At 28.7% G+C, this 12,633-nt stretch overlaps 1 pseudogene; it reads left to right on the plus strand.

Annotated features, from left to right (window-relative positions):
* Positions 1-8,020: 8,020 nt before the first annotated feature.
* On the plus strand, positions 8,021-8,811 carry LOC114392952 (annotated as a pseudogene).
* Positions 8,812-12,633: the final 3,822 nt, after the last annotated feature.

Consider the following 12,633-nt stretch of genomic DNA (forward strand, 5'->3'; position numbering starts at 1 on the left):
ACCAACTAACATGGCCACAGATAACACCTCGCGTGTTTTACATTTTGTACACTAGAATTCATCAACTTCATTGTAACTTTTTTAACTCTTTAATTAGGAATTAATATATATATATATATATATATATATATATATATATGGGGCAAATCTTATAATTCTTTTTTGGCCATGTACTACGGAATATTGATTATACACAGTTTACTCTCGCTAATTTCCAATTGGGCAAATTCATTTAAGAAAATGATAATATGCATGCCATATTGAAATAGACGAAAAAACTGGTTGTTATATGATCGTTCAAAAGCAAATGTTAATTGATTAAATACGTACATACTATAAAATAATAATTTAATTAAAACAATGGGTATGAAGGGAAATGGTTTTCTTTTTTGTTGACCATGCAAAACTTTCAACTCGAGATTTAGGGACTCTTTTTTTTTCAACAACTAAAAAGATATTTTTATATAACCATTACTTGGTATCTATGGTACTTGAGTCATATTATAATAATATGTTATCAGTAAATAATTTTATCCTCACATATTAATTCTTTCTCATTCACCGGACTACAATATAATTCATTCTTAAAAAATAAAACATGTACACCCAATAGTTATCCCAACGAACCCAAACCCTCCGTTTACTTATTACTAATCCAAAATTACATACAATCTATACAATATATATAATGTTTATCTGTAGCAATTACCAACCCAACATCGAGTTTAGGCACTTTTAATTTAGCTACCAAACAAAAACAATTCACTTATTTATAGCGATGAAGTCAACCCAAAGCAGTGCTTGCGTCGCGTGCGTATTGGCACTAAACAATACTAATGTTTTTTGAGAACCTGTACATACCCACAATTCTGCACGAAATTAATTTCCTACTTTTATCTTACATTCTTAGTAATCAAGATAATCAAAATCAGAAGAAAAATAAGTGTTTGCTTACTATTATTATTATTACTACCATTACTATTATTATAGTTTTCTATTTTAACTTTTAATTTACAAAATTAATATCGTGTTCTCGATCTGTTTCTTGTCTTAGAAAAATGTTTAAAAACAATAAAAATATTTTTTTTTTCTATTTCCTGCACAAATCTTTAAAAACAAAAAAAATATATTAAAAATAGATAAATGCTAACCAATATCTTAAAAATTAAAAAATTCATTAAAAAATCATTAATGTACATGTACATTCCACCATGATTTTTAATATATTCCCGAAATAAATTTTAGTAAAAAAATAAAAATTTTAGCCATTGTCGATAATAGTTAATTAGCAAGACTCTTAAGAATAAAGTGTCAATTTTCGTTTGAAGTAAAGAGATTATCATAATGATGATGTTTCCTATCACATCTGGAATCTATCTCAACATAGATATATCTAGAGAGGCGAAAGGGAAGCCATATAATATGCATGCATCTCCTTACATAGTCACATTCAAGCATTGCTAAGAGGTGGCTTGGGATTTGGCATTATTTTTGGAAAACTCATGGAGGTTGGGTGGGAAATAACTAGGAACCTAAGAAGGAAGTTCGGGAGGAACCAGGTACTTGGAAATTTAGTAATTATTCACTTTTTGTACGTAACATGCATGAAAAATTGGAAACGACTCTTAATAATTGATAGTATAATCCATATGATTCTGATTTCTGCATGCCACCACTCCACCAATATTTCTTGCCCATATATCTTTTATAATTCAACTTATGGATCATATTGGTTTTTCTTTTAATGTGAACGTTAATTAATGTAAGTTATTTTCCCTTCAATATCCTACAATAATGTTTGCTTAACTTATTCCATTCTGACGATAATGTCAAGGCTAATTATTGAGAATTTTTTAAAATAAACAGGTTCTGGATTGCAAATTGACTAATTTATTACAATTGGACCATATTATTTTTTGTTGACAATCTTTTGATTCAACGACAGCGTAAAAGTCTAATATCAGTTTCGAATTCAAAACACCACAAGACTCAAAACTATGGCAAACAATATAGAGACAAGCAAGAAATATAGTACGACATATTTTATTTTATTTTTTTGCACAGAGAAACATGGTAAGACTAACATATTTTATGGTTTTCTGATTAGATATCAATTTACGCGAAAATATGCACAAATGCACCGCGTTACTGGTAGCTTGTATTAGCGGTTTACATTATTATAATGCATAGAATATTGTTTGGTCTTTGGATGTTTCTTTCTGTGCTTTTGTACATATGCTTTCCCTCCGAATCTCAATGAGATAATTTATAGGGTTTATTTCCGTTTTTTATTCTTTATAAAAAGGAAGTACAATATTATGCTATGTATTTTATTCTAAAAATTACAGAATTATGTGTAAAAGTTATCAAATTCATTGAAAAGCCGCAAACTCATATTTAGAAAAGTTATAAACTGGGGTTGTACATATAAAAGTTACAAAATGAATTTGTAATTAAGTTCTTAATGTAACCTTTCCATATTTCTGTAACATTAATTATTTTCATATAATTTTCTGCAACTTTCCTTTCACATGTAATTTTCTGTAAAATTCATCGATTTGTTTAGAACAAAATTCATCGATTAATGATATTAACAATAACAAGAAATTAACAACAACATTCAAATATAAACAACTTACCCACCACAAGCACCATAAAAGAAAAAAAAACACCCACAATAAATTTCCAACAATAACCAAATTTAATAGTGTCCAATCAACTTGATTCATTATCATTAATTCATCAACTAATCTTATTTGAGGGACTTTTGTTTATGTGGAACAATTCTGCAACTTAAATTTCATAATATGACAACAAATAATTAGATAATATTAAAAATTAATAATGTAAAAAATATCTTTAGAATTTTATTTTAGTGATAAATTCTACAGGAACTCAAGGATCCTTTTGATCAAATATCTAACGACAAACTCCTATCTTCTTATTTGGATAATAATTAAGCTTAAAGATTTTCTTAATAATGATAATATATATATATATATATATATATATATATATGCTACTCGCTTGATTCCACATGAGTCCAGAGTAATTGCATTCACACACACACACACACACATATATATATATATATATATATATATATATGCTACTGGCTTGATTCCACATGAGTCCAGAGTAATTGCATTCACACATACAGACAAATTGAACTGTACAATAACTGAAACCTACCCAGCACTGGTTGATTCAGAGACCTATTACTTTGCTACGGACCATTTTTAGAGTAATTGGATCATCACTTGTTTCAGTTTCAAATCAAGTAGTAGCAATTAGTAATTACAACAGCCAATAATGTATTTGATTTTCGAACATGCACGAATTGGCATAAAGAATGATCCCACTTTTATCCATGGAACAATAGAAGCCTCGCACTGTCCCTGTCTTCGAAAGAAACGTTCAGCTAGAGTAGGATCAAATGGTTAGCATGGATTTTGAATGGTCCAGTGTGGAGATTAAGGAAGTTGGAAGGAAATTAAACCACGCACATTGATAACAATGCTATCAGTCTTAATTAGGACGGTGTATACCTACTTTCCCTTGTCCTTTTCCTTTTCTTTCATACAATTATTTTTTGAGTGATAGAGAAACTTAGCATATGTCAAAACAGAATTATAAGGAAAGTTAAATTGATACAATCATACAAAGTAATTAATGATAAAAAAAAAACTGGGTATTGTTGAACCACAGATACATCCAACTTTGTTCTTATTTTTTTTAATTTCTCGAACAAAATCTTTAATCTCAGTTTTAATGAGATCTTAACAAGCGTATCGAGTTTCTCTCTAAAACAAAATAAGGGTATCGAGTCGTTACAAGTAATAAAAAAACAAAATAACGAGGGAATCGGATATCATTCTCAGGATTGAAAGTTAATTCACAATTTCACAATTGTATTTCTAAAATGAACCAAAGGAGACAATTTTTAAAATTGATTGGTATGGAGAGAAGAATAATTAAAATGAAAAGAAAACAACAACAAAAAAATTTAAAAATAAAATCTAATTTTTAGCATTCTAGATTGCAAGAAGCCAAGAACACGATAAAATTGAGAAGAATCAAACGAGAAAGTGTCGAGATTATTGGGTCCTTATATTCTTGCAATTATCCGTCCCACAGTTCATAATTTAGTTGTCCCATTTAAGTTCTCCATAATCATGATTACCTCCACCCTTCCTATCCCGCTATGCGCTACGTCGAGAGGGGAAACAAAAGTTTTCGTGAAACCAACACTGGTTCGAGGGAGCTGAAAAAATGAACTCAAAAGAGGACATATAATTTCATGTATTGGAGGCAGTTAGTTTGAGAATTTCAAAATCATTGGTAACCTTTTTTTTATCTTTAATGACTTAACTTGTTTGGAATTGTTTATTCCCTGTTTCTTCCTTCTAGTTGTTTGCAAATTGCAATGGTAATTAAAATCTCATTTGGTTTTTGTGTGAAAATAATTGATGTTGTGTGGAATGAAATTTTGACAAAGCAACGAAACGGAACCGTGTTGGGGTGCTATGTGTTTTGGATGCAATTGGACTGTTGAGAGGACCCTGTGTTTTGGACTTGCTTAGGGTTTGTGCTAGGCTTTTGCTTTGGGCACCAGCACAATTGCTCGTACACCCAGCAAAACATGTGAAGTAGCAAAAATATCCTTCACTTAATTTTTAAAAATCTTTTCACTCTCCTCTTCTATTCATGCAGATGACGAGGTGAATGAACAGCCTGAAGAAGCAGTTGTTGATGATGTAGTTACTGATGTCGAAGGTTTTTCAGGCAGACCTTATGACACATCGATTTTGATGGACTATGTTTATCATGTAGTTTTGAGAGACACCCACATTTTTCACTGTCAGTACATGTTCTTATCAAATCTTTATTCTTGATCCTATATTGACCATTCATTTCACAACCAATTAAAACAAATGAGGTCATTCCTTTAATACCATAATTTGTGTTTGACCTCTTAATCACTGCCACAAATCCAATTTCATAAGCAACAAATCAAGCCTAATGCAGAATATCATCACGGGTAGCAAACACCTACAATGCAATCCATAAAGTTTAGACTTCAATGAGCATTCATTTAATTATTTTAATAACAATAAATCATATTAATACATGAGAAGTATTAAACACATCAGAACAATCGACATGTTCTTCATTCACACCAACTTCGTCTTCATTTTTATCATTCATATCAACTTCTTCAAATATTATATTGTCATATATCCACTTATTTCTGTTCATCTTAACAAAACATTCAAAAATTTCAATGACAAATAAAAAATCCCTAACCACATCATAATTATACTCATATAATTTTCACATTTTTTTACTGCATTTATTAATATAATACATTAAATTTAAAAAGAAAAAAATTATGTATAAATTCTTTTCACATTAATATCACTTTCAAACTATACAAATTACAACTTTCAAATGAATATTCTAACTATATCTATTTAAAAAAAAATTAATTAACAATTCTATTTTTTCTATTAAACAATAACATAAATTTATAAAAATAACAAAATAAATTTAAAACAAAATTACAGATTGATAATTCGTAAGAAACATACGGATTGACAATTTGTAAGTTATATAAAACTTACGGATTATCAATTCGTAAATTTAATATAACTTACGAATTATTAATCTGTAAGTATTACGTGAAAAAAAAAATCAAATCAACAACTTACCTCCGCTATTAATGGCCAAACCAACCACCGATGCAACCATCACTTGCCGATGAACTACTGTAAACAATGCACCTCAACCAAAGAGGATACAAGAACAAACGAAAAACTCTCACAAAACACTTTTCATGACAACGACATGAAGGAAAAATAAAAACAAGGTCGCGTGAACAAAAATGAAGAAGAAAAACGCTACTTATAATAGAAGAGTATAATGGAAATTTCAAAAAAATTGTTAGGTGTACCAACAAATCTGCTGGTGCTCAAAGCAAAACCCTTTGCGCTTGTTGGGCTTAACTCCCCCTGCCCCCCTCCTCTAATATCATGCTTCACGCCACCTATATACACAACAATACATTTTGAAAACTCCAAATCATACCCAACATAAAGATTTTAGGGAATTGATATTGGTTTCTACCCAATTGCTAATGGCCCCTACTACTTTTTAAAAATGTATAAAAAGACATTTTTGTCCCTCTATAGTTTCCCTGCACCTCCTCATTTTTCGGTTATATCGAAATCATGATTTTATTGTGTTGGACACACATAAAATCATTATTTCGTTGTGTTTTTTTAAAATAAAAAAAATACTCAACAAAATCACGATTCTGCATACAAAATTCGAAATGAAATTGTGATTTAGCAAAATCTCAATTTATTTGGTAAGAGAAAAAATAAATAACATTTCAATTTATTTGTTAGTGAAAAAAATTTGTTCACATAACATTTCGGTTTATTTGTTAGTGGGTTTAACACTTTGTTGGTTTGCCCACCATGTATCCTACAAAAATGTTGTGTCTTCTCTCTCTACCGGAAACTTCTAGTATTGAAAAAATATTTTCTCCAAACTAGTGAGTGTTCCTAATCAAATCGCATTTCATGACTAGAAATCTGGTAGTTGTAATTTATTTTAAGTTTAAGTATGTTTTTATTCCTTAAATTTAAGGATTTATTTTTTTAGGCACCTAAATTAAAATATGTGTATTTTATTCCTTTAAATCAAAAAATAATTTTTTTTTGTTTTTATTGGAATAAAAAATCACCGCAAATTGTTCATCTAAATTGTCAAAAATTGGTTAGGAAAAACTAGAAAAACATTTTACAAATTTGAGAGATTAATTTTTTTAAAAAATTTTAAACACTAAAAACACATACTTCAAAATTGAGGTAACAAAATCATATTTAAGCTTTTATTTTACACGATATTTTGTAAAATGACATATGGATTTAATTGTATAACTTAAGTAATGTTAATCACTAACTTAGCGGATAATACTGACATGATAGTCCAATGCTAACGTGACAGTTTAACACAACTTAGCACGTGACATCAACATGGATAATTAATGTGATAACAAAATTAATCCTTTTCCTTGGTTTTAAAATTATGTGATTTTAATTTTTTTTTAATTTCAATTTCATCAAATAGGCTTCTCAAATATTACAATAAGGCTTCTAAAAAAAATATATTATTTCATTTCACATATATTAACAATGGTGTTGATCTATTAAACAAAGGAAGTGGACTAAAATTCTAGCTTAAAATTATTACTAATATTTTATTTGAATACTCCTATAGTCTTATTTTTTAATTCTTTAATTAAAAATAACATAATTTAACAAAAGTTAAATTTTTTTAATAAATATAAAATGAATTATTTTTTCTTATAAAAGATAACGGAGAAAATAATAAGTGTAGGTAGGAATATTTATGGGTACAGGTTACCCATAAATCCGAACTAATCAACACCAACCAAAAGAGTTTGGGTTGAATTCAAACCAACTCATTTAAACCCGTACTGTTGAGTTTTGGATTGAATTATAAATTTTAATTCTCCTTTTTCCGTTTTCATGATTCTACTTAGTTATTCTCATAAAATTAGACTTTCAATTTATATTTTATTTCTGCCACACTTCACTCAATTGTAACTTGCAATCGCACCTCAACCATAAACACATCAAAATAGTATGACAAAGATTAAGAAAAAAAATTAACTTATGAAAAATATTGGATTTTAAATACACCAGTCTACCAATTCAAACTCAACTCAACCTATCTTAAAAAATTGATTTGAATTGAATTTTAAAATTTTTTCTTAAAAAATGAACATTCAAATTTAATTAAATTAATTGAATCACGAATTTGATGGAATTGGATTCAAAGTGACCTAGACCTTATTAACCACATGGACCAGGGAGGTAGTGAAACAAATGAAGAACCATAAGACGTCACCATCGAAGTCCAACATGTGATTATTTTATTATTAAAAATGATATTTTTAGGGATGTGGAATGAAATGGGATGTAGTTGAATTGAAGAGGCATCTTAGGTGGGCGATTCGGAGCATCTTATGTGAGATCCCATATTCTTCAACCTTACTATAATAATAACCTTCACCACATTTCTCTCGCGTATTCAACATCATGAACGCTGTTTCTCCTCTAGAGGCCCAAGCCTTCAACTACTTGAGCTTCGGCTTCCTCAGCAATTTCTGGACCTGGCTCGCCCTCACTTTCTGGAGGGCCCGAACTCCCACCTCCGAGTTGCTCCCACCACCCGACGACCCGATTCACGACGAGTCGGAGTCGGACCCTGTTGCCGTACCGGCGCGTGTTCCAATTCCATTTGCCGTTGACGTTGACGGAGCCAGGAAGGGGAAGTTTACCTTGTGTTACGAGGATGAGTTTGAGAGGGAATGCGAGACGACGGTAACAGAGGAGAGAGACGGAAGAGGCCGGGAGTGGTGGGAGAGTTGGGAAACCTTGTTGAAACTGAGACGAGGAGAGAACCAGAATGGCTGGTACACTTGCCAGGATTTAACGGCGCTTAACGGCAGCGTTGTTAGGTTATGGGATGGTACCTTCACCACACAACCCAGTGACAACACAAGCTGTGTTCTTGTATGGTAAAATTTGGTAATACTATAGCTAGCAGAAATAATATTAGCTTAGATTGTTTCCACTGTTGGATTACTATTGAGAGAATGTATATATGGTAGTAATTTGCTACTAGTCGTTGTTTGGATAATGATCATCTTGTATGGTACTAATTTCAATCGCAAATGTTCAAACCAAGGCTTAATTTGCGCACTTTTTTCTTTTATCTCCTTCATGGATCCTTTATCTACACCCGATTTAATTTGTTGATGGTTTAGACATTATTTTTTTAATTAATTCCAACGTACATTACACAATAATTAAAAGGTTTAAAGGTGCGGAAAAGTGGTGATGGAAGAGTGATGAGATGCTTGCGCCATAATTAAGTAAGGTTTAATTAAAACTGGCGATGATCGCAAATGGCTAATTCACGTTATGAGCGTGTTAAAGGGAAGAGGAAATTAATAAGAATGTTCATTGTTGATGTATATATATTAGTTGCGAAAGGCTCTTTAATATGGCCACACGTTTCAATTGCACTGTCAACTGAACGGTGCTACTGTCCTATACTGCTAAGTGCTAAAACATTCTTATCTTGATGCCGAAACAATCTGAATCTTCTAATAATATTTTTTTTTATTCACAGAAAATAAAATAATTACAAAATTAATAAATAAATTCTAAGTTATTTGGATTGATAGAATAAAAGGATATTTTTTATTATGTGTATCATTGATTTTATCAAGGGATTAATTTCAATGAAAAATATAACAGAATTATGCATAAGTTATTTGTATATTAAAATTACATAGTAATTATTTAATTTTCTTCTTTTATTATTTCTTTTGTGTTAAAATAATAAAAACTTATTTTCTTTATGAGATTTTATCTAAAAGATGCTAAAGTTAATGCTTTTATAATAATTTCAGTTGTATTTTGTATAGAGACGTAGCATAGATATGGAATAAGATTGAAGAATTATTGAAGTGTCACACTCACTGGGACATCCTCGTTCAGCCCGCATCTGACGGCTTAGCGCGCATGCAGCTTAACAAGCATCTAACGGCTTAGTGCACAATCACTTATGTTAGTTGAATTTTGCATGTGCACTCAACGCACACGTGCAAGCTTAGCACAATGGCGATTCTAATTGGTCATCTAGTGGAAAAATATTTACAAAAAATGAATATTATATATATATATATATATATATATATATATATATATATCAACATGCATTCATTTAGGAAGACTTAACCACAAAGCAAGAACAAAAGCAAGGAACCAAGAAAGCGAGCAGCCGGTGGAAGGAAAATTCGTTTCTGAAGCTTTTATCGATCCGTTTCAATCCATTTTTCTTCCATCTTCTTCCCTTTCACCCCACCTTTATTTTTGTAAGTCTCTCATGACAACAAAAGACTAAGATTACCTATTGTTGGTAGCTCTGTAAATCAAACTCTCTTTGATGTAATGATTCTAAACTATCTTTTAATATAATGTTGTTATTATTATTCATCCCTATGCTTATTTATATACTTATGGTTTGATCATTCATCTTTATGTATTGTTTAAAGATATAAATATTGGAAAATATTTGTATGCTAAGAACTTGGGAAGAATATTCAAAGTGAGTCGTATCTAGGGATAGAATGGTTTTCTTTAGTATGTTCATGCATCTCCACTCTTAATACAAATAATTTAATAATCAATCACCAAAGGATTGAGAGAGATATTAAGTGGTTTAGATTCTTTTGCTGGAGAGATCTTAGTTATAGTAGACTAATAGATGTGTGTAATAATTATATTAATGTTAAAAGAAAAATTCATTAAGACTACATCGAAAGAAGTTATGGCAAGCCCAACCCCAACACGGTTTTTAACTCACCACAACATCATCTCACAATTTCAAGTTTTTGTTTTCTCAACCTTCACGTTCCTTGTTTTGTAGTTAATTCTTTTTAGTTTATATTTGTAGTTAATCAATGGACAAAATTCAATTTGAGTCTCTAATTATTTAATCATTATATATATATATATATATATATATATATATATGTATGTATGTATAACTATGAATTCAAGTACAATTTATGTAGAATACGATACTCAATCTTATTATTTTATATTAATTGTATAACTTGATACATCTCCTAAGGAGATAACAATAATTAATTATCTTCAATAAAACATGAATTAAAATCTAACATTATCTAAGGAAAACGAGTCTAATTCTACTCCTAATAACATAATATCAGTACTATGTTTTTTTTATTTGATCAAATAAAGAAAAATAATATGTTGATATAATTTTTTTGCCCTCATACAATATAATACACAGTATTGTAACTTTTAAAGCTTAAAATTATTATTTAATATTATTAACACTTTATGATTAATTATTGATAATAAATTAAAATTTTAATTTGTAAATTAAATAAAATACTATTGATAAATTTATGAATTCATAACTTTATTATATTGTGTAATTATTTAATATTTTAATTTAAAAATAAACGTTCAAAATAATATAAAAAATATCTTGTCGTAGTTATTTTTTAATACTCATCGATCTACTAAACAAATCGAAGTATACTCAATGTAACTCTTTTGATAATAATATTAGATTTGTGGGAGATGATTTAACTTCAATTATCACAAAATATATTCTTGAAAAAAGATCATTGTTCCAATAGTTAAAAATTGTGAAAATAACTCGATGCATGTGGCACCTAAATTAAAAAGCCTAGTTAAGGTGCTTAAAAAAAGGGTGGAGTTTTCTTTTTTATCTTTAAAATTGCTGCAACCAAACAAAGAGAATTCTCCTCTACACTAACAAATAATTGGCTTGATTAATCTGTCTTGCTTCCAAACAGGGGCGAACCTACGGCTGAAGGGGGCCTTGTTCCCCCTGATTTTTTCAAATTATTTTTTTTATATCAGGTCATTTTAAAAAAATAAAATTAAGTAAATATTTTACTTTTGGAAATTTAAGTTCTTAAATAATATTATTTAAGTATTTCTTATCAATTTATATTTTAATAAAATATAATATTTTTGTAATATTTATTGTAAAGAATAGAGATAATTGTATTTTTGTTTTGTTAGATAAAATATTTTAGCATTATTATTTTTTAAATAGTTTTCTTTTTATGATATGTTATTATTATTACCACTTTAAAAGTTATAAATAATTGTAATTTACAATCAAATGGTTTTATTAACATTTGTTAATAGTCAAACTTTACAAACACAATATATAAGATTGATAACTTAATTTTGATAACACATCAAGAAATATTTGATCTTTCTATCAACAATTTCTTATAATCTTTTTATTTTTTTTGTTCAATCTTTGTCCTTAATTTACAGGGATGACAATTCATAGGATTTTATAGTATTTATGTTTGAAAAATATACATATACCCGATCCATACTCATACTCATGTGGATAACAACTTTAATCATTATTCTCACGTGGAGTACTTGTATACTCAAACATACACCTGCGACCCACACACTTTAATTATGTATAAAGTTAATAAATAAATAAAAATATATCAATTAAAAAAATTACTACAAGTAAATTGAAAATTCATTCTTAAATAATTCAAACATAACATTAAAAACATTCACACATAATATTAAAAGCAAACAAACATAACATAATTTATCTACAGTCATAAATAAACAACATTATAAGAATTATCTTTCAGCATAACAATTCTTAAAGTCAATAATTTAATCACTTAATAAAAACTCTAATTAAACTTAGATATAATGTGATGGTGATACTCTCTAAGACCTATCAACAAATTTATAAATTTATACATAAAATTAAATAATAATTCAATATCTTTAAATAAAGTGAAACAAATATAATATAATGTATGTTAAATCTAATACCATTCTTCTACACAAAACAATATTCAAAATTTACAAGTCAATCTAAAACCAAAATACTATTCGAAAACATATGGATAATATTGGTCTCAACATAAAAGTACTAATATAAAATTTATAAGCTAAAATCATGGTTATATTTCACTGT

This window comes from Glycine soja, chromosome 17, assembly GCF_004193775.1.
Source record: "Glycine soja cultivar W05 chromosome 17, ASM419377v2, whole genome shotgun sequence".
In the NCBI taxonomy this organism is placed as follows: domain Eukaryota; kingdom Viridiplantae; phylum Streptophyta; class Magnoliopsida; order Fabales; family Fabaceae; genus Glycine; species Glycine soja.